We start from the raw sequence: 20,234 nt of genomic DNA on the forward strand, positions 1-20,234 counted from the left end.
AGTGCTCAAAAGGTTCTTTCTTCTCCATCTTTTTCTTCTTCTTCTTGTTTCAGATTTTCGTGCCAGGTCCAGCTCTTCAAAGCACTTACATCAGAATAATCTAGAAGTTTTACAAGTTGAATCTTTTCTATGATTTTAACAAAGTGAGTTTTTTTCCTTCATGCTAAGGCTAAGGCTCAAAGAAGCTAATTAACTTACCCAAAGTCAACAGAGCTAGAAACTGGCAGAGTAAATATTTAAACCTGGGACTGCTATATTTGGTTATTATAACCACATTTTTAAATTGTTAAAAAGAAATAAATAACTTCCTCAACTTGATAAAGAACGTCTACCACATTTTAAAATTGTTAAAAAGAAATAAATAACTTCCTCAACTTGATAAAGAATGTCTATTAAAACTATACAGCTAACATCATACTTAATAGTGAGAAACTAGATGTGTTTCCCTTAAAACAGGGAACAGGCAAAGATGTCCTCTCCTACCACTTCTTTTCAACACCATACTGGAAGTCCTAGCTAATGCAATAACACAAGACAAGAAAGAAAAAAGAAGAGAAAAGAAAAGACAGCAGAGGAGAAGAGAGAAAAGAAAAGAAAAAGGTATGCAGATTGGGAAGGAATAAATAAAAATTTCTTTGTCTGCAGATGACATCAGATGTTCTCATTGTCTATGTAAAAAATATCAAAGAATCTACCAAAAAAACCCACTCCTGGAATTAATAAACTAATAAGTGCAATGTTGCAGGACATAAAGCTAACATACAAAATTAAATTGTTTTCCTATAGACCAGCAATGAACAATTGAAAGTTGAAATTAAAAACAACAGACCATTTATATTAGCACCCCAAAAAAATGAAATACTTAGTGATAACTCTAACAAAATATGTACAAAATCTATATCAGGAAAACTACCAAAATTTGGATGAAAGAAATAAAAGATCTAAATAAATGGATTCTAGTACCCATGAACAGAATAGAAAAACTCAATATTGTCAAGATGTTAATTCTTTTCAACTTATTCTATAGATTCAATGCAAGCTCCATCAAAATCCCAGTGGCATATTGACAGTCAGATTCTGATGTTTTGTGAAAAGGCAAAAGATTTAGAGTGGCCAACACAGTATTGATGACAAACAATGTCAGAGGACTGATGCTACCCAGCTTCAAGACTTACTATAAAGTTACAGTGATGAAGGCAATGTGGTATTAGCAAAATAATAGGCAAATAGAACAATGAAACACAATAGAGAACCCAGAAATAGACTCACACAAATACAGTCAACTGATTCCTGACAAAAAGTCCCCAAAGGGTAAAATATATATTTTTAAGTTATCCTGACCACAGTAGCTGAGACAAGATTTTAAGCAAAGTGCTTTCAGAAATGAGCTATCTTTATTAATCAATGCTTCCTGAACTTAGGTACATCTTCATTTAATATCTGCTTCTTTTTCTTAGTCTAGTCTATGATCTGGAATATTTGCTTCTCTAACAAGCCTTGTGAAACAGAAAGGCCAAACTCTCTGGGATTCACCATCTCCCTGAGCCACATCAGGAGATGCTAGCATCACCTCCTCTTCTTCTCAGATTCCTAATTAACAAGCATTCACTTAGAACTTCCTTAGTGCCTGGTTCTATGTACTATATTTAGATTACCTCAACTATTCATTGGATTTCATCCACATAAGCCCCAGGAGCTAATTGCGTTCCCATTTTCAAGAAGAGGAAGATAAAACTTAGCGTGGTTGAATAACTTGCCCAAGGTCACATGGTCTCGCAGAGTCCGGAAAGAAAAGACTAGAATTATTAACTGTTAGCGAGCAGTATAATGTTCACATTTTTAAAATTAGAATCACAGAATGTTGGAGTTGGAAGGTACTATAGAGATAATCTTATCCAAACTCTTCATTTCAGAAATGGGGAAACTGAGACCCAGAAAATTTTAGATGAAATAATACAAACTAGTGCTGGAATTGAGATTTCAAATCAAGAGCTGGAGCCAAGATATATCAGTCAGGATAGGCTAGATTAAGCTGCAGTAACAAAGAATTCCAAAAGGTCAGTGAGTTAACACCACAGAGGTTTATTTCTCACTTAGTATGCATAGCCAATGAATATTGGCAGGGGAGAATTCTGCTCCTAATCTCTTTGAGATGTGAAGGGATTAAGGTTTCCTCTTAACAGCTGTTTCAACAGTCAACACAGCAGCTGGAAAGGAATGTGGTGAGTCCCACACTGGCTTCTAAACATTCTGCCTGGAAGTGACATGCATCACTTCAGTTTATTGGTCAAAATAAGATACATATCTTGCCTAACTTCAGAGAGGTAAGAAAGTAAAATTTCACCATGTGCCTAAAAGGATGAAATAAAGAATGCTTACAAATAATCCTAATACTGATCATACTAGGGCTCAGTCCAACACTGGGTTTAATTAGCATAGCATGCTGGATTGGCCCTCCACAAGACTGTTTTTTAAATATGCACCTAAAATAATACTGTCACCCATTTTACAATCAATACAAATATGCCTCAGGCATTTCTATAATAAATCCTAAACTATTATGTGCATTTTAAGGCATTCCATGAGTTTAGAGTTCATGGTCTAATTGGAATTGCTTATGGCTCATATTTTTTAAATGATTTGTGAGTATACAGCTCCAAGAAAAATATAGCAACAGTCAATTAGGAGCTGACATTCACACCCAGAGAGCAAAGAGATGGTTTCTGCTTGTGGAATTCTTAATGCCCCAGGAGCCTAATAAGGAAGACAGAATTCCTCCTGAAATTGCATACAAGATGGCTACCCTGAGCTCAACAATCAAGGAAAACAAACTAACCAACCTGTGGCTCCAATTAAGCATAGAACCTCTGCACACTCTGTCTGTCAAGAGCCTTGGGCTGAAGGATTCTCCAGTTTCTGAGAATCATCTGACAACACAGCTCTTGGCCCCACTAGGATGATGGGGCCAAGCAGCCTGACCAAGAGCGGATGGATGAATAGTTTATGGAGAAATTTAGAAATGCATTACCATTTACACAGTTAGCTAGGCTTTGCTGGGGCAGGGGGAAAGTGTCCTCATGCAAGGCTAATAAGAAAGGAAAACTCAAAAGGGGCAGAGAAATGAAGATAAGAGAAGGAGATTATATACATGCAGCCTTAAAATAACCATGCAAGTCCACATGTATCAGCCTCAGCAGGGCTCAGACACATTTTTAAAGAGAAAAAGGTCAGTAGCAAAAATACTTGAAAAGGAATTCAAATCTTCATTATTAGTTTTCAAGGAACATTAAAGAGAGCCTACGTTCTAAACCACAGTAACACTCCCCAAAAGCTCTTTAGCCAATTCAAATTTTCTCATAGCTTTGAGATTCTACAGAGACTCTCAATTTTCTTTCTTTTTTTTTTTTTTTTTTTGAGATGGAGTTTCACTCTGTTGCCCAGGCTGGAGTACAATGGCGTGATCTTGGCTCACTGCAACCTCCGCCTCCTGGGTTCAAGCAATTCTCCTGTCTTAGCCTCCTGAGTAGCTGGGATTATAGGCGCCCACTACCATGCCCAGATAATTTTTGTATTTTTAGTAGAGACGGGGTTTCATCATATTGGTCAGGCTGGTCTCGAACTCCTGACCTCAGGTGATTCACCTGCCTCAGCCTCCCAAAGTGCTGGAATTACAGGCGTGAGCCACCACGCTCAGCAAGACTCTCAATTGTCAAAAACTCCAAATTCCCTCCCCCAGGCCAAACCCACAAGGCACTATCTTTTCTCTCCACATCCCTAACTTCCCTAATGGTAGCATTTTTTGCAATAAGAAATCATCTTTCCTCTCTAGGAGAGAAAAATGGAAGGAAAGAGAAATGGGAGACAGGCAGAAGATGGCTTGAACATGCATGTGTGCTTGAAACTGCTGGGATAATGTTTTAAAGGGGCTTCTGCAGTGCTTCAAAGCATATCTCAGTTATACTTGGTGTAGCTTCCCTAGGTAGCATCCTGAGAAGGTTGAAAGGCTGGGAGTATAACGGGCTGAGCAGGAAGAGAGGAGACCCCACGAGAAGACGGAGTTAGCTCCAGAATGTCTTCAAGTTCATTGGTATACATGTGGCTCGACACAGCCACACCACAGGAAATTACAGTCTAGTGTACTTCACATAAGTAAATGACAGAGGCCATAACAATAATAGGAATAACAGCTGCAAATTACCAAGCACTAACTATAAATGAGGGCCTGTGCTAAGTGCTGCACAGAGATTATGTCATTTACCCTTCCAACAACCCTAGCACCAGCCTTATTTGGTCGAATGACCTTCTAGAAATGCATGACTTCCACCCACCTTTATTGCTAATTCCTCCAAGCTACTTTTTTTCCCCTCTCAAACCCTACTCTTTACTTCCAGCCCAGCATGGCCCACAGCTCCACTCTGTGAAGGCCTAATGTCTCATTTCAATAGTGTCATACCTGAAGATTCCCAGTAGTCAGGCAATTAGCAGGCCTGTGACCCACACAGCTCCTGGAATTCCTAAAACAACTGCTCTGTGTGCAGCGGGAATTCCTGCATACACACACACAAGCAGGCACACACACAAGAACAATTTGTCACAAATATTTAAAGACTGGAAGATGTAGGCTGGGCTCCCCGGCTATCACACCTACCCCTTTCTTCAAGCGATTAGTCACTAAGGAGGAAAAACATCTTGGTTATATTTACATCTCTTCTGACTACACAGCAACTCAAGCTGAGGGTGTTTCATTTTTATGAAACTAAAAATGTAGAGGAAGATTGATGTGAATTTTAATCGCCATTATCAGCTATTACAAGCCAGCTTTCTTCTTTAAGCCTCCTCTGCCTTTTTTTTACTCTTTGAGGCAGACAGCAGCTTCCTGAAGGAAGGAAAATATCACATCCAATCTACCAGCTCTTTATTTCTAAAGAACATTTTCACCCTTTGTTTAGAAATGCATCATGGCAGAGCCTGATGGAACTGCATAAACCCACAAGAATGTGCAGAAATGCATGCTAAAAATGGGTGTAAAATGAGAGCCCCTCTCAGGGATGCACTCGTAAGAAGTTACATACATTCAAGACAAACATAAAATGAAAAAAAATAGACAGAATAAACCATTTTTGTAAAACTCAGACGTTTTATGTTTGTGTGTATATTTATATGTACACACACATACATACATATACATGTAGACAAAAAGTAAAGATTTGAAGGCTAAAAAGCTAAATGTTGATGGGGATATTTGTGAGAGTTAAGAGTTAGGTTATTTTTAGTTTTTGCTTTGTGCCTTTTTATTTGCATTTTCTAGCTTTCCTACAAACAACAAGCATTGGGTTGCTTATCAGTGTAAAAGTAATGTGTTTCTTTTTCACAGCACAGGACACTGGCTTACTCTCTGAAGGGACACACAGCCTATATTCCCAAGGGCTGATGGACTAGAGGTATCCTTAAGACTCACAAACCAGAATTCCAGTTCTCATGTTATCTAGAAGTACTGCTTTCTTTTCATTTTGGAGAGCAGAGAAGGAAGAGACGATGGGCTGAGTGAAGACAACCATCTCTGATCTTAAAGTTCCATTTCTGGGACCCCTTGTAGAGGCCCCTTTAAAACATTACCCCAGTAGTTTTAAGCACAAGTGCATGGTAGAGTCCCCTGCCTCTGCCAACTAACAGCCCTTGGCAATTTATTAACCTCTCTGGGCCTCCCAGTGCCCAGGTGTGCAACAGTGGGCTGCACTGGATAATGGTGAAGCTCCACCTCAGACCCAAGCTGAGGCAGTTCTGAGTTTCCACAATGCCATGTTAGCAGAGTGCCACCCTGGCTTTGTCCCAGGGCTTACAGTGATCCACTTACATCTGAACCCAATCAGCTGGGTCCCCTAAAAGTTGCATCATGGGATGAGGAAGGAGCGGTTCTGGGATACGGAGAGAAGGACTGAAAGTATCCATAGGGCCGGGCGCAGTGGCTCACACCTGTAATCCCAGCACTTTGGGAGGCCGAGGCGGGCGGATCACCTGAGGTTGGGAGTTCTAGACCAGCCTGACCAACATGGAGAAACCCCATCTCTACCAAAAATGCAAAAAAAAAAATTAGCCGGGCATGGTGGCACATGCCTGTAATCTCAGCTACTTGGGAGGCTGAGGTAGAAGAATTGCTTGAACCTGGGAGGCAGAGGTCGCGGTGAGACAAGATTGCGCCATTGCACTCCAGCCTGGGCAACAAGAGCGAAACTCAGTCAAAAAACAAACAAAAAAAAAGTGTCCATCATCTCCCTCCAAGCCCATGCCTGCAGTGAGGGTGGGACCAGAGCTGGCAGAGGTTTTTAGTTTGACGGTTTGTTGGAGTAGGGCTGAGCTGCATAATTGGTTCTTACTTTCTGTCCTGACGAAAATTCTGCCAATTTTACTCAGTCACAGATTAAAGCAAATAGTAACTTATGTTTCATTTCAGATAGGCAATTTCTTTTTTTTTCCCCAGCAATTCTATCACATTCCATTCTCCCTTCCTACTGCCCCCTAGCATACACACTGAGAATTTGGCTGTGCCACTAATGTAAGGCAGCTGGGGTTGGAAATCAGAAAGCAGACAAACAGCATTGCTAAGGAGCTGCAGGAGTCTTCGGATGTCACAGAGCACAGAAAGTAGTCCTCTGAGTCTTCTGCCTCCAGTCACTAACACCAATCTTTCCTGCTTCCCGCTCCCTCCATCCACCCACACCTCCTAGTTCCCATCTCTTTCTGTGAAGGGCCTCCCAATCTTTCCTTCCCATCATCATGGCCAAAAATTAGAAGACGAGAAGGAGAAAAGTCAAAGGCGACTAGAGCCAAGGAATTCCTCACAATGAACTGCAGTGTCTGGAGGACCAGTTGGGTAGCCCTACTCCGGGTCTCCACTGCAGAACTTATACATATATGCTTTGTGCACACAAAGAAAAACAGCAGCCCAAAGATTCCAGCTAGGGCTCTTAGGATGGAGGAAAGTTCCCACAGGTAACTCACTGGTTAATTTTAAAGAGCTCAGGAAAGGAAGGAAGGATGGCTTTTTCTCTTGTGACTCAAGACAAGGCCCTGATGATAACCCTCCAAGATCAGAACGTAACTTTCAACCCACGAGTGCTGCTCCCCCAAGTTATATGCGTCATCTCAGAGAGCTGGTTCCTTGCCATTGGGCAATTAACATGTTGTCAATGGGTCCTTATTTGGTGGTCAGTAAATGTTAGCCAGCATCGGTGAGGACACAGCCCATAGAAGAGAACAGAGAAATCCAGAAATGTAAGCTGTATGTATCTCTTCTTCAAGTTGCTGGGTTTTATTTTGTTGTTGTTCCTGTTGTTGTTTTCTGTTTAATTTATTTTCCATATTTTCCTCCAGTTTATTTTATCACTCCAAATACTCCGCAAAATGCCCCACCACCATGGTTGGTTTCACTCTTGCCATTCCCCTGTGTGAATAAAGCCCTTCTCGCCACCTATCAAAATTTTGTCATTGATGTGTTCACCTGATCCTGGCAGAGAGTTCGCTGCAGATCCTGCTTCTGCATGAGAGGCCTCACAGACTCCCCACACCCTCGCTGACCTCTCTGTCCTCTGACCTCATTTGGAAATGGATGAAATACTGTCATGGTCATTTCTCATGATGGTGTAATTCCAGTTTTATCACTTATCTTAAGCTTCCTTTTCTCAAGTGAACTTATTTTTCATCAAGTTTTTCATTGTACTTTACAGGATAATTTGTACACATAGTAAATACTTAGTACAAATATTCATTAAACCATAACAAAGCACCATTTTTACCTATCCACTTCCCAAATCCAAAAATTCTAAAAATGGCCAACCCCAACAAGGATATAATGGTGGAATTGCGTACTACTAGAAGTCCAAATTATGGGAGAAAATTGTGTAGATATAATTTATGGAATTTTTAATCTCTGTATTTCCCCCAGCCTCCACTCCCACTTTAAAAAGGCATTCAACTCCACAATCCCTACCCTCCTTGAAGGCTATATGCAGCAGAGTGAAAATTAGTAGCTGGTGAGACCTCTTGGATTTTGTTTTCAAATGTCTAAATCCACTAAGAATAGAATATGAGAAGATTTCTAGTTATCTGTTCCTGTGTAACAAGCCACTCTAAAACACAGGAGCAAAAACCAATAAGTATTCTCTCACAGTTCTTTGTATTGACTGAGCTCAACTGGATGGATCTTGTCTGGGTTCCTCTATATTATTGTAGTCTGATGTGGAAGCAACTGAAGATTTCTTCACTCACATGTCTGGTGCCTAGACTGGGCTGGCCAGCAGAGGAGGGGGGTTGTTGAGCCTCTCTCTCTCTCTCTCTCATCTTTCTCTCTCCATCCCCTTTCTCTTTCTCACCCTGCAGCTCTCCATGTGTGTAGCTAGCTTGGGCTTCCTTACACCATGGCAGTCTCCGGGAAGCCAGACTTCTCCATCAGCAGCCAGCCTCCTGCAAGATGAGCATTCCCAAAGAGTCCAGGCAGAGGTTGTTTTCACACATTGTCACTTCCACTGCATTCTACTGATTACAAGTGAGTCACTATGGCCAACCTGGATTCAAGGGAAAGGGAATTAAACATGTCCTCTCAACGAGATGAAAGCAAAGAATGTATGGCTGTCTTTATTTAATGTGCCACAGGGGAATAAAAGATTCTTCTTTCAGATTAAAATGAAGAAAGGAACAAGCTGTATGAACCAAGCTTTCTCCCTGGATGTGCTCTGTGTTGGCACAAGGATATTCGGGAGGAAAAATGTGGTCTATCTAGGAAAAAAAAAAATATATCACAAACATGGGGCTTTCTGCCCTCACCAGGTTGTCATGTCCTAAGAATCCCCACTGGGCCCAAGGGACAGGCTGATGTGGACATCTAGCCAATAATGAACATGCCTCCCTCCCATTTCTTGGCACCCAATGAGACTCCAGAAACTAGGCACAACCCCCAGGTGGGGGAAAGTTCAGAAAAGACACATAAAAATGTTTCCAGCTACCCCAGGGGGAAAGGGGCTTGATATGAAAATTAGGTTGATTTATGGAAAATAGATTACTGTATCTCTTCCAGCCTGGGTTTGGGAACTGACCTTGGTGTCAACCCCTAAATTTTATTTCTCTGACTTGACTCTTCAGTGAAGTCATTCTGCCTCTCAGGTTGAGCCTTCTGCATCCTCTCCTTTCATCACTAATTACCAGAGCAGAGTTAAGCTGCTACCACAGGCACCCTCGGACACAATCCATGCAGAAGCACATGAACTGGAAGATTAACCATTCAGGTGCAGGGAAGATGGTGGGGAGACCACATACAGCTCAATTTGGAAATGGATTTCCCATTCCCTCCTGAGAAAGAGGCGAGAAGGGAGAGAGCAGCAACCCTGCCAGAGCCAACATAGTATGCAATCCATTGTCCTGAAAGCCTACCCAGGCAGCTCAAAGAATGCTGCAGTAAATTACATACACCTCTCTATTGCCCCCAAAGAATCAGTTCTGTGCAGGTCAGCAGCATACTCGGGAGAGCAAAGGTTGTCCATCCCCAGGCATGGAGGTCAACCTTTTCTCCACCAGGTTCCCAGAAAGCAGCCCCATTTGAGGTGGGATGTGAAGCAGAAGGCTCGTGAAGATGTTAAAAGCGCACAGTATCAAACTCAGGACAAGAAGGAAGCCAGGCGCATTGAACTGAATGCTCTCTCTCAATATTGCATGTTACTGTTCAAAAATGGGATCAGCTGCCCACTCTTCCTGTCCTTGACTTTCAAGTTCCCTTCTAGCATTTATCAAACTGGTCTTTTATTTATTAAGCTCCTAATTGCTCTCCAGATGAGGCTCTCTGCCTTGTAACCCAACTTCTTCCTTCCATCAAAAACAAACAAACAAAAAACCACTCCATCAGCACAGGGAAACCTTGACTAGCTTTTCCCCATGTTGGTTCAGAGGATGGACAAAAACTTTTGAAAGAGAATGTGAGACTCTTCAGAGGAAATTGGCCACAGCACATGCTTGTGTATGATTACAACCACCCAAATTTCTTAATAAGAACAAACATTTTTAGCACATATTATGTGCCAGACACTGTGCTGAGCCATTTACATATATTAGCTCGTTAATACAGTCTCTCTGGTAGATAGTAAGATTATTATTCCCACTTTGCAGATGGGAAAATGTACACTCAAGCAACAAATAAGAGCTGGACCCAGGACATGAACTCTCTTCTGTGCCTCTTTAAAGCTTCTGCTCTTTTCCACCAAGTCACTGGTCCTCAAATATTGGTGTGCATACTCTGAGAACACTTCTTTTTCAATAAGCTCTTCCGTTTCCCAACCAACCGGTCTGTCACAGTTTTCCTGAGCATTCCGTGGATCAAGTGTGAAACTGATGGACGGATACATGCATTCCCAGCCCTCAATGCCATTTCTACCAGCAGCCTTTCCTCCAGGTCAGATGACTCCTAATCTTGCTTTCATCAGACAAGGGGCGAAATCATCCCTGTGTCTTATTGCTTTTTAGCAATATCCTTCCTTTCACACATGGAAGAACCAGGAAACCCTAAATTCTCTCTTTTTAAAATTAATTAATTTACTTTAAAAAATGATTTCCACATTTGTTTTAGATTCTGGGTTTGTTACCTGGGAATACTGCATGATGCTGAGGTTTGGGGTATGACTGATCCCATCACCCAGGTACTGAGTATAGTACCCAATAAGTAGTTTTTCAACCCTTGCCCTTCTCCCTCCCTCCCCTACAGTAGTCCCCAGTTTCATTGTTGCCATCATTCTGTCCATAAGTACTCAATATTTAGCTGCCACTTATACATGCGAACATGCAGAATTTGGTTTTCTGTTCCTGCATTAATTCTATTAAGATAATGGCGTCCAGTTGCACCCATGTTGCTGCAAGGAACATGATTTCATTTTTTATGGCTGAATAGTATTCCACTGTGTATACGTACCACATTTTCTTTATCCACTCCACCACTGATGGTCACCTGGGTTGATTCCATGTCTTTGCTATTGTGAGAATAGTGCTGTGATGAACATACAAGTCTATGGGTCTTTTTGGTAGAATGATTTATTTTCTTTTGGATACATACCCAGTAATGGTACTGCTGGGTTGAATGGTAGTTCTGTTTTAAGTTCTTTAAGAAATCTCCAAACTGCTTTCTACCGCAGCTGAACTAATTTACATTCTCATGAAACAGTGTATAAGTGTTCCCTTTTCTCTGCAGCCTCACCAGCATCTGTTGTTTTTGACTTCCTAAATTCTCTTTCTAAAAGCAACATATTTGCTCTGACTCGTCCCCGCTCACCTCAACTACAGACCAGAATGAGGCCAGGCCAGCTCAGAAGGGTGAGTTGCTTAGTAACTGAAATCACTCATCCTTGTACCTCAGAGGCAAATGGTACATTTTGCTGTCCCTCAGGGTGTTTTGGGACATGACTCTGAATGACAGAGTTCCTTCCCAGAGTGCCACAGAATGTTTGGGGCAAGAGCGAAGATCCTCATCTCTCACCTTTCTCTAGGGCTGGAACATCACCTGCCCCTTAGAGACCTGGCGTATTAAACAAACCATTTCCTTCTGCGCCTAAGGCTGCAGGCCATTTCCTGTCCCAGGCATTTCGTAAAGTCATTTGGGAGTAGATAAGTTGGGGCTAACTATATAATTTCAGTTAATGTATTAGAAGTTCACCTTCTTGGTGCTAGCCTATTTTCCCTATGAAAATGTATTCATCTTCATCTTGAACTGACTTCTGAAATATCTTAAGGTGTAAGTCAGTCCTTACTGATGTGGAGAGACAATAGCTAGAGAGAAAAGGAGGGGAGATTCTATTGTTTTAACTCAATCCACACCAACTGATTCACTCTAAAGAAGGTCTGTCCCAACTCTTGGCTCACCCTAACAATGGTTTGAAGTATTATCTACCTATCCCTTGGGGGAAGAAAGAAGGGAGGAGGTTCTCAAAAGCATAGACCATGACTCTGCTGGATACTCCTTTGTAAAGCTAGAGTGTCTAATTGTCTAGGTGAGTGGAGTGGGGATTCCCCCTTGCTTGTCAGTGGTAGTGGGGTGGGGGCTACAAACCCGAGTCTCTTCATTTAATAACTTCGATGATAGACAGAACTATTTCACTACTGTTCACTATTATATATTATTTCATCTCATTGAAAAGGACTGAAAATTTTCGAAGTATGCAATTTTTCACCTCATTCATTCATCTGTGTTAAATTTTGAGTTTATACACAGAAAGTCCCAGTGAGCCAAACTATCCATTCACAGTTTATTTCTGGTTATTCATGATTCTTCGAAATTTGCACCATTTCTGGGATCAGTCTGCATAGAATTGGACTTTTATCAGATAATTCTCAACACATAAAGCAGAAATGTTCTAGCTGCCCATCTTGTTTTTAAGGAATTATATTATTCAGACAGCAAAGTAGACAAACCATCCATCCCTTTCAGTTATTACCTCCCCAGAAGGTACCCATACTCTGATTTTTGTCATCAAACAGTTTTGCCTGCTTCTGATGTTTAACTGAATGGAATCCTTCACTTAAATATCAACAACAGTGTTGTTCTCTGTGTCCTGCTTCTTTAATTTAAAATAATTTCTGCTATTCATAACGTGTTGTTGTGTGAACAGCCATTTAGTCACATTATTGCTGTGTAGTATTACCATTGTATAAATATACCATCCATTTGTCCATTCTACTGTGGGGTGGTTTCCAGTTTTTACTAACTGCAAATAAAGCTGCTAAGAACATATTTGTACATACCTTTGGTGAACATATATAAGTATTTCTACTAGGTATATGCCTAGAAGTGGAATTTTAAAGATATATAGTATGAGTTTCTTTATAGAAGATATTGCCAGATAATTTTCTATAGTGGCTGTATGAATTTACACTTTCACTAGTAATGCATTAAAGTCTTTTTAAAACATTTAATATAACTCTTGGATAAACTGGATACTATTCCACTATAATACTATTAAGACAAACAGAAAGGCAACTTTCCTTATGCCAGTGATATGGCTTTTGCCGCAACCAACCAGAGAAGTAGCCTTTGTGAGCAGCTGCTGTATGAATTTACACTTCCACTAGTAATGCATTAAAGTCTTTTTAAAACATTTAATATAACTTTTGGATAAACTGGATACTATTCCACTATAATACTATTAAGACAAACAGAAAGGCAACTTTCCTTATGCCAGTGATACGGCTTTTGCCGCAACCAACCAGAGAAGTAGCCTTTGTGAGCAGCTGAAATTGCTGACTAAAGGATGCTTTAAAAATTCTGCATCAAAATATGGTCCTGGCCAGGCACAGTGGCTCACGGCTGTAATCCCAGCACTTTGGGAGGCAGAGGCGGGTGGATAACCTGAGATCAGGAGTTCGAGACCAGTCTGGCCAACATGGTGAAACTTCTTCTCTACCAAAAATACAAAAATTAGCCGGGCATGGTGGCACAAACCTGTAATCCCAGCTACTCAGGAAGCTGAGACAGGAGAATTGCTCGAACCCAGGAGGTGGAGGTTGCAGTGAGCCAAGATCATGCCACTGCATTTAGCCTGGGCAACAGAGCGAGACTGTGTCAAAAAAAAAAAAAAGAATGAAAACAGAAAAGAAAGAAAAGAAAAAGAAAAAAATGGTTCTAATAAAATAATTGCATTTGGAAGATATTCTTCACTATTTAGTGGGCTACAGGTAACTATCCAGCAAGCCAATTCGTTCTGCTATGTTGAACTATATTTTGAAGTTAACTGATCCTCTAAGTACATCAAAGTTTAAATTCATCTTTTGAGATGGCCAAGTGGTAACCACTCTCTCAAAATCAGGTAGGCTCCCCAAATCATTTTCTCTCAAATTTTATAGTGTAGAATCTGAAGAACCATCAGCTGTCTATTTTTACAAATGCCTGAGCAGAATGGAAGGTCCTGTCAGTGGGACATGTTGGCTCTTCTCACTGTCCCCCAGCATCCATACACGAGGGAGTCATGTGCCAGCCATAGATGGGCAGAAATACAAGGATGCACCCGGGCCCCTGAATGTCACAACAATATGTCAGTTCTTTCACCTGTATGGCTGGTGGCTAGACACAGCATATGGATCCTACTTTTAGTAAATGATAATCGCTTTTCAGCACTTTGGGCACTCACCCATCAGAGAATCCGACTGTGAAAATTACTGTAATCTGGCCTCGCCAAAAGCCCACTTGAGATTCATGGTATTTAACAGAACCATGATGCCTGTCCATTCTGTAGCTTTCTTATGTTCTTCCATTGTATTAATTTACATCATCAGAAATCTATGGGCATAAATCTTAATATTGTAGCTTTTTACAAAACTGCCTTCACTAATCTCAACTAGATGACAGACTCAACTAGATGACAAATAATTTCTTAACTCTTAGCAAGAAGCAACAAAAAGAAAACTATTAGAGATTTCTACATCTCTTGCCAGAATGTAGCCAGGCATTGTCCATTATATTACCCAATGTTATAAGAATACAAATAATTATTCCAAGAAATGATAGAATTGTAGTCCTAGCAGGCACCAGCCGGGAGACCATACAAAGTGTTGAAATTCCCTTTTTGCTTCAGCTTCCAGAAAGCTTAGAGTTAACACTTGTGTTCAAATAAAATTCACGCCACACACACACACACACACACGAATTCGAGAGGCAAATCTATAGAGACAGAAAGTAGATTAGTGGTTGCCTGGGGCTGGGCAAAGGAAAGGGGAATGACTGCAAATGGGCACAAGGTTTATTTTCCCTGGGTGATGGAAATGTTCTAAAATTAGATTGGCGAGATGGTTGCACAACTCTGTAAATTTACTAGGAAATCACTGAATTGTATTCTTAAATGAGTAAATTTAATGATATGTAAATTAAACTTCAATCAAGCTGTTTTTAAAAAATCAATCCAAGATAGATCATCGACATCAATGTGAAAGGTAAAACAATTAAACTGGAATAAAATATAAGAGTACATCATCGTGAGCTTGGAGTAGACAGAGATTCCTTAAACGGAACACAGAAAGCACTAACTATATAAGAAAAAAATAATAAAATGGACTTAGTTAAAATTATCATGTCTGTTAAACAAAGAATATCATTAAGGTAGTGAAGAACCAAGCTACAAGCTGGGGAGAGATATTTGCAAAACTTATATCTGACAAACGACTCATGTCCAGGATATATATTTTTTTTAACTCCTACACATAAGCAGAAAGACAAACAACCTAATTTAAAAATGAGCAAAAGACTTGAACAGGTAGTTCACAAAAGATAGCTATCCAATTAGCTGATAAATGTGTGTACCTTTTACTACACAAATATCATGGTCACAGCTCTCTCAATTTCTAGTTCTGTATCTTCATGCCTCCTGATTTGTTTAATGGTTTTTATCTCCTTGTTGTATGTTTTGATATTTGTATCTGCCAGAGTCCCAACAGGAGGCAGACAGTGTGTGCAACTTAGAATAATTCAAGAAGGTTTTCTTTCCAAAGGGACTGTTTATAAAGGTCTGAGTTAAATGGAGGGGAACCACCAAAGGTGATCAAGAACCAGATGAGAAGCAGCAGAAATGTCAGTCCCCTCAATAGCCAGGTGCAATGGGATGGGGGCAGTACTGGAACCCACTGGAGAGGGTCAGGCAGAGAAGCTACCTCAGGAGGAGTGATCACTGGGCCAGGAATAAAATCAACCCAAGGCAACCTCACAGGTCAGGGGAGCCAGGGGAAAAATACTCAGGCCTCACTCTCTCTTCCCTGTGATCTCCTTGCTGGGGCTTCCATTGTTGAACCCAACTGAAAGCCAAAGGACAAGGTAGCTCTTATTCAATGTCATCCATCAGGTCAGCCATCTGGGGCAGAGAAGGCAGAGAGTGGCTCTGGAGGAGCAAATGGAAGAGATCTGGAACACCATTGCAAGTTGCCTAGAATCCCTTTTAAAATACACAGGAAATAGATAAGTGAACAAGTACCACAACCAGTAAAACTATGTTCCTGAGACCGAGAAAGGAAATTCTTTTTTTTTTTTTTTTGAGGTGGAGTCTCACTCTGTCGCCCAGGCTGGAGTGCAGTGGCGTGATCTTGGCTCACTGCAAGCTCGACCTCCTGGGTTCACACCATTCTCCTGCTTCAGCCTCCAGAGTAGCTGGGACTACAGGCGCCTGCCACCACGACCAACTAATTTTCTTTTTTTTTTTTTTGGATTTTTACTAGAGACAGAGTTTCACTGTGTTAGCCAGGATGGCCTCGGTCTCCTGACCTTGTGATCCACCCGCCTCGGCCTCCCAAAGTGCTGGGATTACAGGTGTGAGCCACTGCGCCCGGCCGAAAAAGGAAATTCTTTAGAGACATTATATTAGCTTTTTATATGTAATTTGTGAAGCAGAAGGAAGACAGGAAAAGGTAGTGGTTCATTATCCTATATCCAACCAAGATAATGCCCTGCATAATTTGTTTTCTATTGATTGGACATGGTGCTGACTCCTGTCCAAAAGTGAATTAGACATCCTTAGTAGTAAATGATATGGCTTCTTCTTGCTCCACAAACTCCCTTCAGAACTGGCATCTGGGCACTTGGGAAAGGTTATGTTCCCCTAGAAATAGCAAGTAAATCTCCTCTTCAACAGGTACTTCTTGGTCTGAACAGCCTGTAAGGGACCTTCAGCCTCTCCTCTCGTTTCTCCTCCAGCACAGCACACTTCCAGAGCTGCCCTGCCCATTGCCATGAGCCAACTCTCTCCACTTTGTCATTCACCCTTACTCGGTTCTCAACCACAGTTTCCATTAGTGCAGGATCCAAGATGTTGTCTACATTGATTTTCTTAAAAGGTTTTAAAAGTGTCAATCAAGAAGCACACTGATGGATTCTTGCGTTTCACAAGCCTCCATCTAGTGATGCTGTGAGCTGGGACACTGAATACTCACTTGCTTCCTATTATAAACCTCTCTGTATTATGGCACAAATCAAAACCAAGCTGTTCTATGCAGAGGTCTTCTCTGCATCTGAAATAATAACCTCGTATATTTATCAGTTTATTTGCCTATTGTCTCTCCCACTAGAACAAAGACTCATGTGAACAGGGATCTTATCTGTCTTGTTCAGCAAATATCCTTACAACTCAGCAAAGAGGCTTGGCACCTAATAGGCTAAATGTATGCTAAATAAATAAGCAACTTCATGTGACTTCCTTTCTTTGACTTCTCCATTGGGACCACCTGGCCTTAAGTCTGCCATCCTTTCTAATTCAGCCAGCTTTATAGTAAGTCCACTTGTGATACATAGAGACTACAGGGTGTCCCTAAAACATTTCTGTCTCTCTCACACTTTCTCTCTCTCTCTTACTCTCTCACTCTCTCTGAAAGCTGGCTGGCCAGCAGCAGGAGTAGTGTTCACTATGTTGCTTCACATCACAAACTCAATGTTGTGCTAAGCCAGCCAGCTCAACAGTGAGTCCACATGCATCCGTCTGAGCACACTGTTTCATCTAGCCCACTGCTTCTTCCCAACCACACTCACCAAATTCCACTCCTTTCTCCTTTCACCCAGGCCTCTCCAATGTTCACTCCGCAAGCAAAAATATCAAGAGTCCTGCCGTAGACCGTAACCACCGGCAAAATTGAACAATTGAGCATTGAAAAATATAACACAATCATATATTTATAATTTTTTGAGTTGAAAATATCATTAGCTTTTGGTCCAATAGCTTTCTTGACCACAACCCACAGTAGGATATACATTTTACCTCCCAAATGAGTACACATTCATTCTTTCAGCAAATATATGTTAAGCCAGTATATGTGCCAAGCACTGTTCTAGGTGCTAAAAATAAAAGAGTAAACAAAATAAAAGAGTAAACCCTGCCTGCTCTCAGGGAGCTTATATTCTAATGTAAACTCATCTGTATGTGTGTGTCTATGTGTGTGTTATTTTGTGTTTATTTGCTTGTTTGTTTTAATGCTATCACAACCCTCTAAATTATTTCCAGACTCACTAATGAGTGATGACTCATAGCTTGAAAATTACTAAGCCAGTCCTATATTTTCCTATGTTTCCTATATGGAAACAGTTCTATAGAGAGTGAAAACAGTGAGTCTGACTTTGCACCTCTTACCTGGAAGTACCTGCAGATATCCAAGAGGAGGTGTCTAGCAGACATTTAAATATACAGATGTGAAGCTCCAGGAAGACGTTTAGAATGGAAACACAAATCTGGGAGTCAGCAAGCTGAAGCCATGGACTGAATAAAATATTGCAAAGAAAGTGTATAAATTATTTTAAGAATCTTCTGTGGGATGCCAAGAGGAACACCAACATTTAAGGAATGTTCAGGGGAAGAAGACCAAGACATATAGAAAACCAAGGAAGAGAGGAGTGAAGGAAGTTCCAAGAAGGGTCATAGTGTTCACATTACAAAGAGGTAAATAAAAATAAGGCCAGCAAGCATGCATTAGATTTGGCAGTTAGGGACATCTGGTGACCACTGCTTCCTAAAGAAGTTATATTAATAATTTGACATGGGCAGAAACTAGGTTGAAGATGACTGAGAAATGAATGGGAGACATTAAGTGAACACTGTGCTTTTGAAGAGCTTGCCAGGGAAAGGAAGGAGTGAGCAGCCAGTAAAATCGCTGGAGAAGGGGGAGAGACACTGGGGTGGGGGGTATATTTCAAATTAGAAAGAAGGGGACATATTCACGAAGCTAAGGGATAAAAGCCAGACAATGTTGGAAAAACTCTTCTAGACATCAACCTAGGCAAAGAATTCATGACTAAGACCCCAAAAGCAAATGCGACAAAAATAAAAATAAATAAATGGGACCTAGTTAAACTAAAAAGCTTCTGCACAGAAAAAGAAATAATCAGCAGAGTAAACAGAGAACCCACAGAAAGGGAGAAAATTGCAAACTATGTATCCAATGAAGGACTAGTATCCAGAATCTATAAGGAACTCAAATAGATCACCAAGAAAAAAACAAATAATCCCATTAAAAAGTGGGCAAATGTTATGAATAGACATTGTTCAAAAGAAGATATGCAAACAGCCAGTAAACATATGAAAAAAATGCTCAACATCACTATTCATCAGGGAATGCAGATTAAAACCACAATCAGATACCACCACCTTACTCCTGCAAGAATGGCCATTATTAAAAAGTCAAAAAATAATAGATCTTGGTGTGAATATGGGGAAAAGGGAACACTGTTACACTGTTGGTGGGAATGTAAACTAGTACAACCACTATGGAAAACGGTGTGACAATTCCCTAAACAACTAAAAGTAGAACTACCATTCGATCCAGCAATCCCATTACTGGGTATCTACCCAGAGGAAAAGAAGTCATTATATGAAAAAGACATGCCAATGTATGTTTATAGCTGCACAGTTCACAATTGCGAAGCCTTTGTGAACCAACCTAAGTGCCCATCGACTAATGAGTGGAGAAATAAAATGTGTTTTTCTTATATATACACCATGGAATTCTACTCAGCCATTAAAAGAAAGAAAACAGTGTCTTTTGCAGCAACTTGGATGGAGCTGGAGGCCATTATTCTAAATGAAGTAACACAGGAGTGGAAAATCAAAAACCATATGTTCTCACTTGTAACTGGGAGCTAAGCTATGAGTATACACAAAGGCATACAGGGTGATATAATGGACTTTAGAGACCCCGAAGGGGAAGGGTAGGAGGGGGTCCAGGGGTTAAAAATTACATATTAGGTACAATTTACACCACTCTAGTTGCAGGGCACTAAAATCTCAGAATTCACCACTATGTAATTCATCTGTATAACCGAAAACCACTTGTATCCCAAAAACTATTAAAAAATTTTTTAAAGGTTTGCCCAAATAAGATTAACCATAAAAAAAAGAAAATATTTGTTAGGAGCAGTTTTATCAGGCATTATGAGGGTTCCCCAATCTCTAAAGCAAGTTAGGTGGAGAGAAGTCATTATAGGCATCATGATCTTGAGGGGCTGCTGTGAGAGTGTGAGAGTGTGTGTGTGTGTGTGTGTGTGTTCATGTGTGTTGAGAGTGTGTGTGTTCATGTGTGTTGAGTGTGTGTGATATGTGTGTGTTCATGTATGTTGAATGTGTGATATGTGTTCATGTATGTTGAATGTGTGTGATATGTGTTCATGTGTGTTGACTGTGTGATATGTGTGTGTTCATGTGCATTGAATGTGTGTGATATGTGTTCATGTGTGTTGAGTGTGTGTGTGT

The 20,234-nt window shown here is 40.7% G+C and overlaps 1 protein-coding gene across 3 annotated transcripts in view; it reads right to left on the reverse strand.

Annotated features, from left to right (window-relative positions):
• FRMD3 (FERM domain containing 3) overlaps positions 1-20,234 on the reverse strand; it is a 309,481-nt gene that overhangs the window by 158,905 nt on the left and 130,342 nt on the right.

This window comes from Pongo abelii, chromosome 13, assembly GCF_028885655.2.
Source record: "Pongo abelii isolate AG06213 chromosome 13, NHGRI_mPonAbe1-v2.0_pri, whole genome shotgun sequence".
In the NCBI taxonomy this organism is placed as follows: Eukaryota; Metazoa; Chordata; class Mammalia; order Primates; family Hominidae; genus Pongo; species Pongo abelii.